The sequence below is a fragment of the Rhinoderma darwinii genome, chromosome 1 (assembly GCF_050947455.1).
Source record: "Rhinoderma darwinii isolate aRhiDar2 chromosome 1, aRhiDar2.hap1, whole genome shotgun sequence".
NCBI lineage: Eukaryota > Metazoa > Chordata > Amphibia > Anura > Rhinodermatidae > Rhinoderma > Rhinoderma darwinii.
In genome coordinates, this window is record NC_134687.1 from 198,496,185 (window position 1) to 198,515,646 (window position 19,462).

General features: G+C 42.0%; 1 long non-coding RNA gene across 1 annotated transcript; it reads left to right on the top strand.

Moving 5' to 3' along the window:
• The first annotated feature begins 218 nt into the window (after positions 1-218).
• LOC142738921 (uncharacterized) lies at positions 219-14,658 on the top strand. The gene is made up of 2 exons (XR_012880603.1): positions 219-331; positions 14,437-14,658. It is a non-coding gene; the product is annotated as an uncharacterized LOC142738921 (long non-coding RNA).
• The last annotated feature ends 4,804 nt before the right edge of the window (positions 14,659-19,462 follow it).

Below are 19,462 nucleotides of genomic sequence, written 5' to 3' on the forward strand. Positions count from 1 at the left end.
TGTCCCCATAGATATGCCATCATCCTGTCTTTGTATGGCATGTATTGTTGTTGTAGTTCCCTGCCCTGATGTAGTTCTATAGTCTATCTCTGTTTATGAGGTTGCTGGCATCAATTCTAGTGATTTTCCATCTTCCAAGATGGCCGCCGCCGCACAAGTTTTTGAGCTACTGCACATGTGTGAGATTTTGATTGCATAGTCTCGCGGGATTTCGGCTCTTACTGTTAGATTAGATTCAATTCCGTATTTACACGTGGGATATACCCAGCTGCTGTACAGGAATGCCGTAATCACACCAGGAGCAGGTTCCTCCGCTATCTGCATAATGACAGTATGTAATTTGCTTTTTAACATGTACACCTGGGTGATGTATTAATCACTTATTGACTGTTTACACTTGGACTGTTCTTTGTCTGTACCAGTCCCCTATTAAATTGTATGCACACATGTAATTATCACCCCTATTCATGTCTGTATTTTATGATTGCTTTATCTACAAATATTTATTTATTTGAGTAACATTTTTTACTTGATCACCGCTTTATTGCTTAATGACTCTGTGAGTCCTTAAATACTCTGTGTTTTGATGTGTTTTATTATGCTTGAGAAAGATCCTGAGGGATTGAAACGTTGCATGGGTGAATAAAGGTTTTTCTACATTTTGGAAGTGCTACCTCCTTGTCCATTTTTCTGCCTGGTATTACCATTGTAGACTCTTTCTAAATGTCTTAACATATTTAAGTGGTTACTGTTTATTGGGTTGTTATGCCTGCCTCTGTATTATACCATGCTGGTCTCGTGTGTTTAACTGTATAATATAGGGAGATTAATTCTAGAAATATTTCAGTCACAAATCTGTTTGCAGTGATTCAAGAAATGTAAAATAAGTACTGAGTTTTGGTTAAGTTAATACTATGCAAAAAATCATGTCTGACCTTTCTCCAATGCTCTCTGGATCCTAGCAACATCTCTGGTAGATAAATATACACAACCTAGTTTTTATTACACTTATTCAGAATATCAAAATCCTTATTACAGATACTAATAAATCAGCAACATCAAAGATAAACTTCCACCCACATTTTAACTGCAGAAGGTGAACCTAAAGGTGTTACACCAAAAATAAATTTTGGGCATATTACTAGGATATGACATCACTTACTGACTGGATCAAACCCTGTGACACTCATTGATGCCTAGAACAATAGTGCTGCATTGCTAGTAATGCGCAGTAGCTCCTTCAAATCTTAACTTTCACAAAAAAGATTATGCCAATAGTTAAATTTTTGGGAAATTAGATTTTTTTTGCCATTAGAAAGGACTTAGGTCTCTTGCACCCGGCCGTTGTGCCACTCGGGCCGTTTTTGACGGCATCCGAGTGGCACCAGATAGTCTTCACGGACCCATTCACTTTAGCGGGTGAATCTGGTACATGAAAAATGGTCCAAATCTCCGATCCAAGGAAAGATAAAACATGTCCCATCTTTCCTCGGATCACTGACGGGACTCGGACGGCACACTCGGTCGTGTGCATGAGGCGTTAGGAATTTTAGTTGACAGCAAACAACTGCAGCAACCAGTGTCAGACAGCTGCTGCCAAGGCAAATAAGATCAAGGGGTGCATCAAAAGCGCCATAGATGCACATGATGAGAACATAGTTCTACCACTTTATAAATCTTTAGTCAGACCGCACATGGAATATTGTGTACAGTTTTGGGAACCAGTCCACAAGAAAGATATAATAGTGCTTGAGAGGGTTCAGAGACGGGCAACCAAAGTAATACATGGAATGTGTGGACTACGGTACCCAGAAAGATTATAAAAATGCAGGTTGTTAAGTTTTGAAAAAAGACAACTGATGGGTGACCTAATAACTATGTATAAATATATCAAAGGTCAATACAGAGATCTCTCTCATTATCTATTCATACTCTGGACTATAGCTAGAACATGGGGGATTCACTATATCTGGAGAAAAGAAAGTTTCTATACAAACATAGAAGGGGATTCTTTACTGTAAGAGCTCGAAGACTATGAAACTCTTTGCCAGAGGAAGTTGTCATGGTGAATTCACTGAAGGAGTTAAAAAGGAGCTGGATGTCTTTCTTGAACATACTTATATTACAAGGAATTATTTCCATAAGATGGGGAAAATTATCTATTTTCTCATTAGGGTTTTTGGCTTCCTCTGTATACAAATTGCAGGATAATAGGCTGAACTGTATAGACTTATATGTTTTTTTTAGCCTTACAAACTGTGTTATTGTATATGCCATACAACACAAGCAAACAAATGCAATTATATATTGGCATCAACATTGAGGTAATTATTGCGCAAAAATGAAAGGAACTGTCCCATCAGCTGTCATAGAACTACAGTGGAGAACTAGTGCAAAGAGTGGCTCCCTTTCCAGTGGACTCAACGCAACCATGTATTGCATTGCCACTCATCTGAATAAGCACCATGTAATACTACATTAACCCTTAAAGGCTCATGGACACATAAGTTAATTTCTTCAGAACCAGCCGTTCTTTTACTGGATAGCACAATGAACTTTCACCTCTATGGGGCGATGTACAGGTTTTTTTTTGTAAATCCGTATGCTCGATCCACAAAACTCTTACAGATCGGTTCTCCATTCTGGGCGTCTTGAGTGGGGGAACCCACTTTATGACATCCATATGTCCTAAGGAAGCATATAGACAGATTTTGTCTTCATGAGACAACCCCTTTAAAGGCTATGTTTTTATTTTATTTTTATATTTTATAAAAATGTGTATCAGTGTGCTTTGTGCAACTTTCTAATTACATTTTATTAAAAATCATTTTTACTTTTTGAGATGCAGCTGCTTTGTATCCGGTATACAGAGCAGCTGTATCTTACGCTGAGACCTGAATCCATCAGGTCAGGGGGACTGACGTGTTCAGTGACAGTCGTCCCCCCCCCCAACGTCTAAAAGCCATCTTATTTCCATACTTATTTACTTATTTCATATTTGGACTTTTTCTATCCATATATGTTTTTTGTTTCATTTCTTCAACATGTGACTTATGTAACAGATCCAACATACCATGATTGCAGTAATTTTCCTGTTTGATGAACCCTTCTGCTCCATATAATGTCCTCCTATCCGCATTTGTCAATTATTTGATATCACATCTTGTGTCAGTGACCACACAGAGTCTAGTCTCCTGAAGGCTTTCATAGCGCTTGGAGTTGTAGTTTCGCAAAAGCAGGAGAGCCACAACTTGGGGATTACTTCTCTAGTTTATGACCCGTACTGTTAACCTCGCTCCTTTTTTTATGATTTAGACCCTACCTGAGGGACTTGCTTCTATCTTCTGCTGTAACATCCACCATGCTACACTGGTCTGCAACATGCCAAGTATTGGCTTCCAGGTACCATGATCCTTATACAGTGAAGGAAATAAGTATTTGATCCCTTGCTGATTTTGTAAGTTTGCCCACTGTCAAAGACATAAACATTCTAGAATTTTTAGGCTAGGTTAATTTTACCAGTGAGAGATAGATTATATTAAAAAAAAAATAGAAAATCACATCGTCAAAATTATATATATTTATTTGCATTGTGCACAGAGAAATAAGTATTTGATCCCTTTGGCAAACAAGACTTAATACTTGGTGGCAAACCCTTGTTGGCAAGCACAGCAGTCAGACGTTTTTTGTAGTTGATGATGAGGTTTGCACACATGTTAGATGGAATTTTGGCCCACTCCTCTTTGCAGATCATCTGTAAATCATTAAGATTTCGAGGCTGTCGCTTGGCAACTCGGATCTTCAGCTCCCTCCATAAGTTTTCGATGGGATTAACGTCTGGAGACTGGCTAGGCCACTCGATGACCTTAATGTGCTTCTTTTTGAGCCACTCCTTTGTTGCCTTGGCTGTATGTTTCGGGTCATTGTCGTGCTGAAAGATCCAGCCACGAGCCATTTTTAATGTCCTGGTGGAGGGAAGGAGGTTGTCACTCAGGTTTTGACGGTACATGGCTCCATCCATTCTCCCATTGATGCGGTGAAGTAGTACTGTGCCCTTAGCAGAGAAATACCCCCAAAACATAATGTTTCCACCTCCATGCTTGACAGTGGGGATGGTGTTCTTTGGGTCATAGGCAGCATTTCTCTTCCTCCAAACACGGCGAGTTGAGTTAATGCCAAAGAGCTCAATTTTAGTCTCATCTGACCACAGCACCTTCTCCCAATCACTCTCAGAATCATCCAGATGTTCATTTGCAAACTTCAGACGGGCCTGTACATGTGCCTTCTTGAGCAGGGGGACCTTGCGGGCACTGCAGGATTTTAATCCATTACGGCGTAATGTGTTACCAATGGTTTTCTTGGTGACTCTGGTCCCAGCTGCCTTGAGATCATTAATAAGTACGCCTCATGTAGTTTTCGGCTGAGCTCTCACCTTCCTCGGGATCAAGGATACCCCACGAGGTCAGATTTTGCATGGAGCCCCAAATGGATGTCGATTGACAGTCATTTTGTATGTCTTACATTTTCTTACTATTGCACCAACAGTTGTCTCCTTCTCACCCAGCATCTTACTTATGGTTGTGTAGCCCATTCTAGCCTTGTGCAGGTCTATGATCTTGTCCCTGACATCCTTAGAAAGCTCTTTGGTCTTGCCCATGTTGTAGAGGTTAGAATCAGACTGATTAATTGAGTCTGTGGACAGGAGTCCTTTATACAGGTGACCATTTAAGACAGCTGTCTTTAATGCAGGCACCAAGTTGATTTGGAGCGTGTAACTGGTCTGGAGGAGGCTGAACTCTTAATGGTTGGTAGGGGATCAAATACTTATTTCTCTGTGCACAATGCAAATAAATATATATATAATTTTGACTATGTGATTTTCTGTTGTTTTTTTAAATATAATCTATCTCTCGCTGGTAAAATTAACCTACCCTAAAAATTCTAGACTGTTCATGTCTTTGACAGTGGGCAAACTTACAAAATCAGCAAGGGATCAAATACTTATTTCCTTCACTGTAGGTGCCTACTGAAGTGAGGTGAAGCATTGCAACATAGAAATAAATAAATAAATCTAAAAACATAAGAATGCAGTAAGCTTAAGTTTCTTTGATACTGGGATAAATCTTTAACAAAACATTCAATAATTAAATTGAATATCTGGTGAAGAGAACTTTCTGTAACCCCATGCTCTAAAAACTTGCATGCAGTACATACCAACTGACTTCCTCCAGTATTTTAAATATTCTGTGTCCATATCTATGCTAAATTCACTTCCTCCTCGCTCTTATTTTCTGCATGATCTCATGTTGGAATGAATGGCCAATATTTCCCCCTCTTCTCCCGTTTAGGGGTGCACTCACACGTGGCGTACTTGCATTGTATTTCTGCAGTGTAAAAATATGCTGCGGAAAACTACAATATACGCCTATGCAAAAAATATTCTGCAAAACAGATAGATGGCAGGGGCGTAGCTAGGGGGGTGGGGCCTTTTCCCCCGGGCGCAACTAAGAGGGTAGGTGGGGGGGGCGCCAGAGCCGCACCGTCCATGGTGGTGGCCTGCTGCATTTATGAGGGAACGGCGGCGCCACTGAAACCAGCCGCTGCCACCCCCTGCTGCATTATGTGCGATGAATGGCAAGGTACATTCCGTGCCCGGCGATTCAGCGCCTTTCAACGACTAAAGCGGCGCGATTACTTATATGTGCCGCTTGCGCCGTTGAAAGGCGTTGACAGGGCTGTAGAAATTGCCCTGTCAATCAGCGCCTTTCAACGACGCAAGCGGCGCGATGACATCATCGCGCCGCTTGCGTCGTTCAATCCCAGTGGACCTGCTCAGAAGAAAGCAGGTCTGCATTGCCACCGGATGGTGCGGGAACGGGATTAAGGTGAGTATGTAAAGTTTTTGTTTATTTTTGTCCTGATAAAAACTGTGAATGACATTATCTACAGGGTGGATCTATCTACAGAGGGGGCTATATGTAGAGCACTATAGGGGAAGATATACGTGAGGCACTATATACAGGGGTGGGCTTTATGTGGATCACTATAGGGGGAGCTACATTTGAGGCACTATATACAGGGGTGGGCTATATACATGGGTGGGCTATATGTGGAGCACTATAGGGGAGCTATATGTGAGGCACTATATACAGGGGTGGGCTATATGTTGGACACTATATACAGTGGTGGGGTATATCTCCAGGGGGGCTATATACAGGGATGGGCTATATATGGAACACAATAGGGGGAGCTATATGTGAGGCACTATATACAGGGGTGGGCTATATGTGGAGCACTATTTATAGGGCTAGATATATGTAGGACACTATCTACAGGGGTGGGCTATATGTTGGACACTTTATACAGGGGTGGGCTATATGTGGAGCACTATCTACAGGGGGGCTGTATGTGGGGCACTATCTACAGGGGGGGGCTACATGTGGGGCACTATTTTCCGAGGGGGCTATATTTGGGGCACTATATACAGGGGGCTATATGTAGGCACTATCTACAGGAGTGGCTATATGTGGGCACTGTCTACAGAGGTGGCTATATGTGGGACACTCTACAGGGGGCTGTATGTGGGGCACTATCTACAGGGGCTCTATGGGGTCACTATCTACAGGGGGATCTATGTAAGGCACTATCTTCAGGGGGCTCTATAGGGGGCACTATCTACAGGGGGCACAGTTTGTGTGTGGGACACAGTATATGGTGTATTATAATTAGAGGTGCAGTGTATGGCGCTATTATAATCAGGGACACAGTTTATGGTGCTATTATAATCAGGGACAGTGTATGGTGTTATTATAATTAGAGGTGCAGTGTATGGCACGATTATGTTTAAGGGGCACAGTGTCTGGCACCATGAGAACTTTATCTTTGCTTATAGGTGCAGAAATGTTTGAAAAGTGAGAAGCTGAAGACATCTGAGAAATCGGCTGTGGCCGGGAGACGTCATCATAGAGGTCTGGAGCAGATGGAGAAGAAAAGAGAAAAATAACAACTAGAATCTGAGATCGTCACCTATGAGTCACTTCATGTAAATGTTTATTCTGCCTCTAATGAGCACTGCAGTCACTGTATGATCTACAGCGAGATGATTTTGATATGATTTTTCTTTGTGAAACAGCATCTCCCAGCATATCCTTACCATTGGTTGGGCCATGTTGGGAGCTGTATACAATTTAGTGCAAACCTATACCGCAGGGCTTGCACTAAATTGAGCTGTATTTGTGCTGGTGTTGTATTTATGTACTGAGCTTGGTTCTGATGCTGTATATATGTACTGAGCTGTGTTCTGGTGTTGTATATATGTACTGAGCTTGGTTCTGGGGCTGTATATATGTACTGAGCTTGGTTCTGGTGCTGTATATATGTACTGAGCTGGGTTCCGTTGCTGTATATATGTACTGAGCTTGGTTCTGGTGCTGTATATATGTACTGAGCTTTGTTCTGAGGCGGTATATATGTACTGAGCTTGTTTCTGGCACTGTATATATGTACTGATCTTGGTTCTTGTGCTGTATATATGTACTGAGCTTTGTTCTGGTGCTGTATATATGTACTGAGCTTGGTTCTGGTGCTGTATATATCTACTGAGCTTGGTTCTGGTGTTGTATTTATGTACTGATCTTGGTTCTGATGCTGTATATATGCACTGAGCTTTGTTCTGGTGCTGTATATATGTCCTGAGCTTAGTTCTGGTGCGGTATATATGTACAGAGCTTGGTTATGGTGTTGTATATATGTACTGAGCTTGGTTCTGGCACTGTATATATATATATATACTGATCTTGGTTCTTGTGCTGTATATGTACTGAGCTTTGTTCTGGTGCTGTATATATGTACTGAGCTTTGTTCTGGTGCTGTATATATGTACTGAGCTTGGTTCTGGTGTTGTATATATGTAATGAGCTTGGTTCTGGGGCTGTATATATGTACTGAGCTTGGTTCTGGTGCTGTATATATGTACTGAGCTGGGTTCCGTTGCTGTATATATGTACTGAGCTTGGTTCTGGTGCTGTATATATGTACTGAGCTTTGTTCTGAGGCGGTATATATGTACTGAGCTTGTTTCTGGCACTGTATATATGTACTGATCTTGGTTCTGGTGTTGTATATATGTACTGAGCTTGTTTCTGGCACTGTATATATGTACTGATCTTGGTTCTGGTGTTGTATATATGTACTGAGCTTTGTTCTGGTGCTGTATATATGTACTGAGCTTGGTTCTGGTGCTGTATATATCTACTGAGCTTGGTTCTGGTGTTGTATTTATGTACTGATCTTGGTTCTGATGCTGTATATATGCACTGAGCTTTGTTCTGGTGCTGTATATATGTACTGAGCTTAGTTCTGGTGCTGTATATATGTACAGAGCTTGGTTATGGTGTTGTATATATGTACTGAGCTTGGTTCTGGCACTGTATATATATATATACTGATCTTGGTTCTTGTGCTGTATATGTACTGAGCTTTGTTCTGGTGCTGTATATATGTACTGAGCTTTGTTCTGGTGCTGTATATATGTACTGAGCTTGGTTCTGGTGTTGTATATATGTAATGAGCTTGGATCTGGGGCTGTATATATATGTAATGAGCTTTGTTCTGGTGCTGTATATAGAACTATATTGCTTGTAAAATGTACAAATATGCTCGAGTTACATAAAAAAATGTGGAAAAAAAATTACACCTCATTGATTGGTAGAGAAAACAAACATGGCGAGAGGGAAGGAGATGTGGGCAAAGAGGTTCGGGGGGGGGGGGGGGGCGCCAAAGTGAATCTTTGCCCTGGGTGCTGGAGAACTGAGCTACGCCTCTGTATATGTGTCTAGTTCTTGCGTTGCAGAATATTTTCCCCGTAGGCATACATTGTAGTTTTCCACAGCATATTTTTATGCTGCAAAAATACAAAGCAAGTACGCCACGTTTAAGTGCACCCTAAAGAAATCAGAACTATGAATGATTTTGATATTTTTTTTATACATACCCATTTCTTCATTATAGAGCACTGATCCTCGGTTCCACACAAATGTTATTTTTACAAAAATCTCAGTGTTCTGTAGCTACCACTAAGGGGTCGAGTTCATTTTCAGCTGTATATCGCTCCTATTCAGCTTAATATGCTTTTACTTTTTTATTGCTGGTGGTGTGATACTCCCATACCAGTAGCAATGAGCTTTTATAGCCTTGGCAGCTGTATCTATAGACTTTAGCTAATAGAGGAGAAAATATGGAGCTGGGGGACCTCTCCAAGTTTTAGCACACTATATAAAGTATAAGTATATAAAGGAATATAATATAGGCATTGTATTACTGTATTATAACGCCACTATTTAGCGACCATCTCCCTGATATTGTGCACTTTAAAGAAGCACTCCAGTAATTCTTTTTTTGTTCCTATATAGTGCAGCATAGGTTATTAATGTAAAATAATAGGAGAGATTTGAGAACAAGGAGTCACAACGCCATATGTAATAGAAACAAGTACAAAATTGTATTCATCACAATATCATACAAAAGAGAGAAATATAAAAACAAAAGCGAGGATCTAAAATAAAGTCTATGTGTGGACCACTCAAAAAATATTAATATCACCACGGGTATGATATTTAAATCACACACTTTGAACGTGTGTGCACCAGGCGGCAACGGAATCCGTTGGACAGTGGTATATCACCACAGTGCCTGTGCGATGCAAGATAAGGTCAACAAAAAGTAAAGTTAGGTAATACGTAAAGCCCAAATGTCAAAAATTTGGGACATAAAAAGACACTGCAGAGTAATACCACGCCAAACATATCGAACATAGGTCAAAAGGGAAGTATCCTGGAATGACTTATGATGTAAATCAATGCCTGCCTGGAATGCCAGGGAAATCCATGTAAAAAATCTTACCCATGGAAGTGAAGGAGGTGAAATGGTCCACACAGCACAACAAAGTACAACAACGCCCCTGGGCGTTACATCATAAGTTATTCCAGGATACTTCCCTTTTGACCTATGTTCGATATGTTTGGCGTGGTATTTCTCTGCAGTGTCTTTTTATGTCCTAAATTTTTGACATTTGGGCTTAACCTATTACCTAACTTTACTTTTTGTTGACCTTATCTTGCATAGCACAGGCACTGCAGTGATATACCACTGTCCAACGGATTCCGTTGCCGCCTGGTGCACACATGTTCAAAGTGTGTGATTTAAATATCATACCCGTGAGGATATTAATATTTTTTGAGTGGTCCACACATTTTATTTTAGATCCTCGCTTTTGTTTTTACATTTCTCTCTTTTGTATGATATTGTAGTAAATAAAATGTTGTACTTGTTTCTATTACATATTGCGTTGTGACTCCTTGTTCTCAAATCTCTCCTACGATTTATTGGAGTTTTGCTATGTTGTGCATACACCTTGGAGGTGCCTCGACACCTTGTTGGCTGCACCTAACCAGTGATTTTGACCTGTGAGACATATATTGATAATGTAAAATAATGTAGAGAATCTTGTGTGTGCCTTGTGTATGCCTGCCATTTATGGGTTGTCCGTCTTCTTGATTCCTTCTTCCCCTCTTATACAGTCTACCTATACCATTATACCTCGAGCATTGAAGAGGAGCGTCACCACACTACACTTGCTCTGCTCTAAATCATATCTAAGGGCAGCAAGTGATAGATCAGAGACATAGTACTTCTGTAGTCACACTGTAGAGTGAGTCTCAGTGTGTCCTATGTGATGCAGCTTCAGCATGTCTCCCCTGGGGAAAGCAGTGTGAAGCAGAATCCCTTAGAAATACACTGGTGATTCTACACACAGCACACACAGATATTGTAGACAGTGTAAGTATTTCTCTGCAGCTAATAATTTTTTGGACTCACCTATTATATCACGGCACTCCTGCTCCCTTAGATAGGGGGGAAATAAGCTTTTTAGAAATGCTATATGCATGGAGAGACATATAGAGGAACAAAGAGGGTGGAGATTTGTAGGGAAGGGAGGTGTCTAAAAGCTGACCGGAGGGATTTGATAGTTGGTGATGCAATCCTGTAGTTCAGAGGAAGTCATCTACATAGTGGAAGCTGACGTTCTGTCTACAAAAGAGAGCATGTTCTATATTAGTGGTTAGACTGAGATCACATGACACAGCTGCCCATAATGAAAGGATTTATAATTTATGGATACAACTGAGCTGGAAAAAAATCCAAGATACACTGTTAGAATATTGCAGTGAAAATTTCCAGAGTGCTTCTGTAAGGAAATATTACTGTATTTGTGTAACGCCTATGGCCACGGACCGTCGGGATTACTCATCCCCCGACGGCCGCAGCCATGGATCTGTAAGCGCAGGCCCGCATCTCCTTCTCCAGAGACGCCAGCGCTCACTTCTGCTTTGTTCTGCTGTGTCCCGTAGGGTGCGCACACATGTAGAGAATCTGTAATTAGCCCAGACTCACCCTGGACTATAAGAAGGGGCCTGCCCCTTCTTCCATTGCCTGAGCATTGTTGTGTTTACCCGTGTCAGTCCTTGCAAATGGTCCCTTAGTGTTTTCCAGTTCCCAGTGTTTCCGTTCCTGCTACCTGTATCCTATATCCCGTGCTACCTTGTTCCTGTGTTTTGGGGAGTTGGAGTCGTGTTGTGCCCAATGGCGGATTATAATATGGGCGATTCGGGCGGTCGCCCGGGGCCCGAGGCTGCCAGGGGGCCCATCGCAGCCCGAACCGCACACTATCTTAAAAAACTATGCAGCGCTGCCGCGCTGCCTCGCTGCCCGCTTCCAACTGAATCTGCGTCTGCAGGACGCAGATTCAGTTGGGTTGAATGCTGGAGCCTCGCTCCAGCATTCACTCTGCCGTGAGCGGCTCGGTGCAGGCAGGCGCGATGTAGTGACATCATCACGCCTGCCTGCACGGAGTCACTCACAGCACAGTGCAGAGGAGGAGAAGCATCCCCCACCGTCGTGGGAACCGGGATAGCTAAGTAATTATGTTTTTTTTATTTATTAGGTACGTACATATGGGGCATTATGCTGTGTCAGCTATGGGGCATTATACTGTGTCAGCTATGGGGCATTATGCTGTGTCAGCTATGGGGCATTATGCTGTGTCAGCTATGGGGCATTATGCTGTGTCAGCTATGGGGCATTATGCTGTGTCAGCTATGGGGCATTATGCTGTGTCAGCTATGGGGCATTATGCTGTGTCAGCTATGGGGCATTATACTGTGTCAGCTATGGGGCATTATACTGTGTTGCGGCTATGGGGGCATTATACTGTGTCAGCTATGTGGCATTATACTGTGTCAGCTATGGGGCATTATACTGTGTCAGCTATGGGGCATTATGCTGTGTCAGCTATGGGGCATTATACTGTGTCAGCTATGGGGCATTATACTGTGTCAGCTATGGGGCATTATGCTGTGTCAGCTATGGGGCATTATGCTGTGTCAGCTATGGGGCATTATGCTGTGTCAGCTATGGGGCATTATGCTGTGTCAGCTATGGGACATTATACTGTGTCAGCTATGGGGCATTATACTGTGTCAGCTATGGGGCATTATACTGTGTCAGCTATGGGGCATTATGCTGTGTCAGCTATGGGGCATTATGCTGTGTCAGCTATGGGGCATTATACTGTGTCAGCTATGGGGCATTATACTGTGTCAGCTATGGGGCATTATACTGTGTCAGCTATGGGGCATTATACTGTGTCGCAGCTATGGGGCATTATACTGTGTCAGCTATAGGGCATTATACTGTGTCAGCTATAGGGCATTATACTGTGTCGCGGCTATGGGGGCATTATACTGTGTAGCAGCTATGGGGCATTATACTGTGTCGCGGCTATGGGGGCATTATACTGTGTCGCGGGTATGGGGGCATTATACTGTGTCGCGGCTATGGGGGCATTATACTGTGTCACGGCTATGGGGGCATTATACTGTGTCGCGGCTATGGGGGCATTATACTGTGTCGCGGCTATGGGGGCATTATACTGTGTCGCGGCTATGGGGGCATTATACTGTGTCGCGGCTATGGAGGCATTATACTGTGTAGAGGCAGCTATGAAGGGCATTATACTGTGGGGGCAGCTATGGGTGGCAATATACTGTGGGGGCAGCTACGGGGGACATTATACTGAGCTATTACAAGAGCTGCAGGTCCAAGGGGGGAGACGCTGTGTAGCACTATATACGAGGGGGGATTGTTGCATAGCACTATATAGAAGGGAGCGCTGTGTATCACTATATCTAAGGGGGATTGCTGTGTAGCACTATATACAAGAGGGGGAGGGCTATGTGACGCTATTTACAGAGGGGGAGGACTGTGTAGCGCTATATACAGGGGGCTGTGTGTGGTGCTATCTACAGTGTTTGACACAATTATATTCAGGGGCGCAGTCTATGGTGCTATAATATTTAGGGGCACAGTGTTTGTACTATTTTATTCAGGGGCGCAGTGTTTGGTGCTATTATATTTAGGGGCACAGTGTGTGGCACCATGATAATATTATCTTTGTTTATAGGTGTGGAAATGTTGGAAAAGTGAGGAGCCAAAGACATCTGAGTGGCAAATTCTGCAGAAATGGGTCATGGCCGGGAAAAGTCGTCATGAAGCCTGGACTGGACGGAGAAGAGGGAAAAAAACTAAGTCGTCACCTGTGAGTCACTAGATTTATAGACAATCTGTCATCTCTACTGACATGTTTATTATAGGAAATCCTTGTATTTCATAAAGTCTTTGTGCAGTCCAGGACTGATAGACAAATAAGTGTTACTATTCCCCTTGTCAGGAGGATGTGTCCCTACACGGTGCGATACTGTCAGCGATGGTTGGAGACTGTCAGTATGTGGGGACACAGCCTTTTGACAAGGGGAGTAGTAACACCCATTTGTTAATGTCTGGACAAAAAAGTGTTAACAATAGTTACAGGGCGGCGGTGGAGAAGGGGGGCCCAACTATGGGTAACAGCCCAGGGCCCATGGTCTACTTAATCCGCCACTGGTTGTGCCACTGACCACATCTGCTGTGCTGCATCACGCCAGGTGTCGGCTGGCAAGGTCCCATTCGAGCCTAACCATTGCTACTGTCTGAACTACCACAGGTACCCTTACTTGGACTATAGACATTGACTTGGTTCTCTGTTTGGCCAGCTGCTATCCCGCTACGGCGGTACGGCCCAGCGGGTCCACATACCCACAGAACGTGACAATTTGGTTACTGTATGGCTTTATAATTTCAGTAACGTATGACTGTATAATTTGGGCATGGTAGGGCTGTATTATAAATAGGAGCCCTACATGTTTTTACCAAATTCTCCACAGTCCTTGAACTGACCCGTATGCTGTATGTGCTGCTTTTGCATGGGATTGTAATTTTCAAATATGCCTTTTTGCTTGACATTCTTCTGTATGTTGTTTAATTTATTTTCTTGTATTTCAGTCACAGCTGGCGGTGTGGAAGGACCTTGTCCATTCAAGTTACGAGTTAGTAGGAGAGCAGTCACCTGACGTATCTACTAAGACGTGCCCACCGCGGCTGCGGTGGCAGGGCTTGCGAGGTGACAATGTTGGAGAAGAACATATTCCACCCTGAGCTAGCTATGGACAAGGTTTCCTCCATACTTAAATAAAGCTGTGGCCTACTCCCACTTTATACCCACAACTAAGCCTCGTGTTTGTTATTTACTACACAGAATACAGGCCCTATGTATCCCGGTAGCCATCAAATAAAGCATATTTTATTCTACTCCATGGGAGAGATTATTAAACAAAGTTACTTTGCATATAGTAACTTAATGAGCTACAACGGGGACAGGGACCAATGTGAGTGATGACAATCTCTGTAGGGCATATGTTGGCGCATATGTTGGCACTCGCTACAGTATATTAATAAATTAAATAATAGTAATAATAAAATTAACACCTTTAAGAAAGCCAAAAAGCATGAATCACACATTAGAGCTGCATGCAATGTCTATGATGTAAGTGAGTGTTGTACTGCTATTACTGTATAGGTGGCCTACAGGAAATAGTATATAGGATGTTGTTACATCTTGTCACAGAGATTAAACAATTCTAACGTTTTGCTATAGATGTTGAATACTTAAAGTAACACTGACATGATGAAACCACAGCATGTAACCTACATTGTAGATCCATTACATCATCCGTTATGTCAGTAGTAATGAGTACATTGCCCACGCTGTGTACCATTACCTCATTGTTACGTGGCAGAACTTTGAACACAGCAGTTAGAATAGATATTTCTTTAATAGGCCTGGACATATTTTATCAGAACCGTGAACAATGAAGGTTCCCACTAATGGAGCCCCGGGATAAGATGCTTCTGCTGCAATGTAAATGTAACTCTGCAGGCAAAATGGTAGCATTATTAAATGTAATGAGGAGAACATATTAAGACTGGCGTGGCAGATGCCAGTCCTAAACTGATCTACGTTGGCGGTAAATGCGCCAAAAATATTTAGAGCTGCACACGTATTAATATATTTGGCGCATTTTTGTCTGTCCGTGCATCAGGATGCAAATCTACGCTTGCTATGATCAGGTGTAGATTTGCGCTATAACTTACGCCTCTTTATATATTCCCACCATTGTCCACTGAAAGCAATGACCGTCCAATTATTTCCGTCAACTCTTGTGATTAAGAATTAAAGGCTGCCCAGATCGACTCTCGCCCAGACAACGGTTCTACTCATGCGCTCTTTTCCATCAGCTCAACATGCCCTGGTAAGCAAGGTTGTTTGCATAAGTAATCCTTTCAATCCTTCCCATGTTTTTTGTTTTTTTTTGCAGCTTTAAAAGTATGAGTTTAAGTAATAACCAGATTAGCACATTGTTAAGCTTTGTTTGTACTTATTAGGCGGGGATCAGGTCCGTCAACCTTTAGGCCTTATTCACACGAGCATATTTCACATACGTACGCTGTCCGTTTAAATAACGGACAACACATTGATCAATGCAATTCAATGGGGCTACTAAGACGTTGTGTTCTTTCACGAAGTCTGTGTCTGCTGCATGTAACTCATGAGTGCGTGAAAACAATGGACAGCACACGGATGACATCAGTTGCTAAAGAATTTAAGAGAAAAATAAATATAAAACCAGAATGTGCTTCCAGAGTTGAATTACGGATGAGAAAAACGGCCCAATTTCTGCAGAGGCAAATTGGACACACACGTGAGAATAAGGCCTTAGGGTAAGTTCACGCGGGTGTATTGGTGGCGTAATTTCCATCCACATATATTATACAGCAATTCTGCAGCATATTTTAGTAGCAGCAAAGTGGATGAGATTTCGACAAATCTCACCCACATGCTGTGGGAAAAATCCACAGAAAACACAAGCAGATTCTCAATTTGTAGCATGTTCATTTTTCTTGCAAAAACGCTGCAGAATTTTCCACACAGAAAACCTGGTCGGTAATTCTGCAGTGTTTATACTACGTGTGGACGTACCCTTTAACCCCTTAATGACCAGCCTATTTTAGACCTTAATAACCAAGCTATATTTTACGTGTTTCCATCGTCGCATTCCAAGAGCTATAACTTTTTTATTTTTGCGTCGACATAGCTGTATAAGGACTTGTTTTTTGCGGGACAAGATGTATTTTTTAATAGCACCATTTTGGGGTACATATAATTTATCGATTAACTTTTATTAAAATTTTTTGGGGGGGTAATGGAAAAAAAACATAAATTTCACCACTTTTTTGCGTCTTAGATTTACGCCGTTTACCGTGTGGTATAAATAACATAATAACTTTATTCAGTGGGTCATTACGATTGTGGCGATACCAAATTTATATAGATTTTTTATGTTTTACTACTTTTACACAGTAAAAACACTTTTTTTCCAAATTATTTGTTTTTGTGTCGCCAAGTTTTAAGAGACATATTTTTTTTATTTTTATGCCGATGCAGTTATATGAGGGCTTGTTTTTTGCAGGACGACTTCTAGTTTTTATTGGTACCATTTTGGAGTACATGCGACTTTTTGATCACTTTTTATCAAGTTTCTCAGGATGTACAGAAAACAGCAATTCTGGCATTGTTTTTTAAGTTTTTTTTTACGGCGTTCACTGTGCGGGTTAAATAACATTATAGCTTTAAAGGTGGGATTGTTACGGACGTGGCAATACCAAATATGTGTAATGTTTTATTTTTTTCTGTTTTTTTTTCATATTAAAGTATTTTATAAGGGAAAAAGTGGGTTTTTAATTTTTTTTTATTTGGGATTTTTATTTATTTATTATTAACTTTATTAAACTTTTTGATAACTTTATTTTTAGTCCCACTGTGGGACTTCACTATGCGATCTCCTGATCGCTTTTATAATAAACTGTAATACTTCTGTATTGCAGCGTATTATTGCCTGACAGGCACCTGGCAGGTCATGCCTCAGGCCGATGGGGGGACAGAGGGAGCACCCTCCATCCAAAACACTTAGATGCGGCACTCGCTATTGAGTGCCGCATCTAAGGGGTTAAACGGGTGAGATCAGTGTTGATATCGATCCCGCCTGTTAGAGCAGGTGCCAGGCTGTCTTTAGACCGCCCGACACCCGCTTTAGCCGGCACAGGACACCCGTGCCGGGCTTATCTCACAACACTGTGAAAAGGCGGCGCTCTAAGTACCCTTAACGTCCACCGTGAAAAGGCGTATTGGCGGTCTAAAGGGGTTAAAGTAAGTTGGAAAGAATGGGAATGATGAAACAAGATGTGCTATACTGCCTTTCATTGAGGGCTCCTGCTAGACAGAGACATGTTGCAGCCATCAGTTCCTGAATGGTGTATTCATATGTTAATCTTCTATACACCACCTAAGTTGTACATACACACACCATAGAATATGATATTGTATGGTTGGACAGACTTATCATCTTCATAAACTAGTCACCAAGCTGTTCATGACTGTGGACATATACATGTGCATTATGGGTTATGTATCTAAGCCACATGTAAGTAAATTGTTATTTCATTCATATGTCAATAGGTGGCGACATACTCAACAATTTTAACTTATTGACTATACCTTACACAAGTTTGAGACTATCCCATAGAGATGAAACATAGACCTGTAGCAAATCCTGATGCAATGACAATAATTACTTCTGAAACACTGAGTAAAGCCTGAAAACATGACCTACTGGGGGTACTTGGGGACTGGAGTTTAGAAACACTGCCTTACACCATGTTTAGGTTAGAGTAATTTAGAATACATATAATTACATAGCAAACTTGGATTTAAAAAAAAAGACACATGACCACGTTCAACTAGGAAAAAGAAAAATACAAACAAGCCAATAGAGTGTGGCTGTGGCTTAGGGCTCGTCCACACGTAGTGGAATTGCTGCGATTTTTCCATCCGGAATTGCGGCCGGAAAATACGCAGCGGAATACAGTAGCAGCAAAGTGGATGAGATTGAACAAATCTCATCCAAACGCTGCGTAAATATTCCGAGCAGAAATTGACCTGTGGTGCGTATTTTTCGGACCGCAGCATGTCATTTCCTGCTGAGGAAAGTGGACTGCTGCGTTTTTCAGAGGAGATGTCACCATCTCCCAGTATTGTGATAAATGCAGCAAAATACGCACCATTTAATGCAGTTAAAAACACAGTTTTTGCCGCAGCGGAAAGTCTGCTATTTTCAACGGAATTCCATTACGTGTGGACAAGTCCTTATAATGTCTAGAGTTGGGGCTGACATTTTGTCCAAACAAACATTTGGCTAACAGCTGTCACTATCTAAGTGTAGTTTAGGCCAGGATCACGCACACAGTTTCATGCGGTTTTTGTGGCAATTTTTGGCTCCGTTTTTTTAGCCAAACACATGAGTGGACACAAAAGAAAGGAGATGCATCAGTCTTCTCTTTATAACTTTCTTTTCCACGTCTGGCGTTTGCTAAAAATAAAAGGAACCGAAAACTGCGTGTGTGATCCTGGTCTTAGGGCAGGACCACATGGAGTGGTGGTTGGACGACCAGGATGCAGGTTTTGAAATTGATCGTCAATTTCCGTACGATTTTGCCGCTAAACAGCAGTTTTATTGTTAATAGTCACACGGTTTTGCGAGTAAATTTGCTGTAGGATTCTATAGCTCCTGGCAGCCATTCTGGATACGGGAGCCATGGGGTCGAGCAGGACACTATCTACCACTGAAGAGTTATCAGCAGCCGGCAGCATGGACTTTACACAGGCCGTGAATCACTTCTGATGGCTATAGGATCACATTACAATATCCCCTATGACTAAATGAATGGATGGCATGCTTATCTACAGGGATTAGAGATCTCAACAACTGTAAACCCAGATTTAAAGCCGTTTGTTGAAACCATTTTCTTCAAGATAAGCAGCCCCAAAATTGTCTAGCAGGCGCCTTTTTCCTGCCGCCTTCAGGGATAACATGCTTGTTCGATGGAGTCAGGGAAGACAGCTGTCAGCTGAACA